Source organism: Arachis stenosperma, chromosome 3, assembly GCF_014773155.1.
Source record: "Arachis stenosperma cultivar V10309 chromosome 3, arast.V10309.gnm1.PFL2, whole genome shotgun sequence".
NCBI lineage: Eukaryota > Viridiplantae > Streptophyta > Magnoliopsida > Fabales > Fabaceae > Arachis > Arachis stenosperma.
The window spans coordinates 148,625,881-148,627,833 of NC_080379.1; the positions used below are offsets into that span (position 1 = coordinate 148,625,881).

General features: G+C 35.4%; 1 non-coding gene across 1 annotated transcript; it reads right to left on the minus strand.

The window, feature by feature from the left end:
* Nucleotides 1-1,633: 1,633 nt before the first annotated feature.
* On the minus strand, nt 1,634-1,740 carry LOC130972719 (small nucleolar RNA R71). The gene has a single exon (XR_009083881.1). It is a non-coding gene; the product is annotated as a small nucleolar RNA R71 (small nucleolar RNA).
* Between the last annotated feature and the right edge of the window lie 213 nt (nt 1,741-1,953).

The window sequence follows — 1,953 nt, forward strand, 5'->3', positions numbered from 1 at the left end:
TTGTTATATTTTTCGAAATCCATGCATGTACTTCTTTGTTTGATCTTTAAATTCTATTGACTTGAGTATTCATGTGTCTCATATAGTGTCAGTAGCACACAAACTGCTAAGTTGGTGTCTTGCATGCATTGTTAATTGATTCCTGTTGCATTTTGATTATTAAAATCCAAAAATATTTTTAATTTGTGTCTTTCAAGTCAATGATACAAAGAATTGAAGATTCAGAACATACTGCAGAGGAATTTACAGAAAAAGCTGAGCATTCAAAAATGCCCAGTGAAGAAGGCAGACTGGCGTTTAAACGCCAGCCAGGGTACCTGTTGGCGTTTAACGCCAAAGAGGTAGCATTTTGGGCGTTAAACGCCAGAATGTATACCATTTTGGGCGTTTAACGCAGGATGCTAGGAGGAAGATTTTGTTTTCAAAATCAATTTTTTTCAAGTTTCAAAGTTTTTCAAAACCAAATCTTTTTCAAATCATATCTTTTCAATCAAATGTTTTCAAAATCAATTTCTTTCCTTTTTCAAAGATACTTACCAACAATTAATGTTTGATTGAATTTTTTTGCCTTTTCTATTAAGAAAGGTTTTATGTTTGAATCATATCTTTTCTTGTTAGGCAAGTCATATTTTTTTTAAAAATCATATCTTTTCAAATTGTTTTCAAATCATATCTTTTAAAATTGTTTTCAATCATATCTTCTCAATCACATCTTTTAAAACCATAACTTTTCAATCAAATCTTTTAACCTCATCTTTTTCAAAATAGTTTTCAACCAAATCTTTTTGACTTCTAATTTCAAAATCTTTTCAAAAATCACTTTAATTCTTCCCACTTTCAATTTTCGAAAATTATCAATCAATTTTTAAAATATTTTTGACATCTTTCTAATTAATTTTCGAAAATCCTCTTCCCTCCTTCTCACATCCTTCTATTTATGGAGTACTACTCCTTCTTAATGCACAATTCGAACTCTAACTAATCAAGTTCGAATTCTTCTACCTTCTTTTCTTCTATTTTTCTTTTCCTCTGACACTTCAAGGAATCTCTGTACTGTGACATAGAGGATTCCACATTTCTCTTGTTCTCTTCTCTTTCATATGACAGGAGCAGAGACAAAGGCATTCTTGTTGAAGCTGACCCTGAACCCGAGAGAACCTTGAAGAGAAAGCTAAGAGAAGCCAAGGCACAACTCTCTTTAGAGAACCTGACCGAATTCTTCAAAGAAGAAGAACACATGGCAGCCGAAAACAATAACAATGCCAACAATGCAAGGAAGGTGCTGGGTGACTTCACTGCACCTACTCCTGATTTCTATGGGAGAAGCATCTATCCCTGCCATTGGAGCAAACACTTGAGCTTAAGCCTCAATTAGTTTCTCTAAGCAACAGAATTGCAAGTTCCATGGACTTCCAATGGAAGATCCTCATCAGTTCTTAGCTGAATTCTTGCAAATCTGTGACACAGTCAAGACTAATGGGGTTAACCCTGAGGTCTACAGACTGATGCTATTCCCTTTTGCTGTAAGAGACAGAGCTAGAATATGGTTGGATCTCAACCTAAAGAAAGCCTGGACTCTGGGAAAATAGTCAATGCCTTCTTGGCAAAGTTCTTTCCACCACAAAGATGGAGTAAGCTTAGAGTGGAAGTCCAAACCTTCAGACAGAAGGATGGAGAATCCCTCTATGAAGCTTGGAAAAGATACAAACAATTAATCAGAAGATGTCCTCAGACATGCTTTCTGAATGGAGCATCATAGGTATTTTCTATGATGGTCTCTCTGAACTATCTAAGATGTCCTTGGATAGCTCTACTGGAGATCTCTTCATCTGAAGAAGACCCTGCAGAAGCTCAAGAATTGATTGAAATGGTTGCAAATAACCAATTCATGTACACTTCTGAAAGGAATCCTGTGAACAATGGGACTAGTCAGAAGAAAGGAGTTCTTGAGAT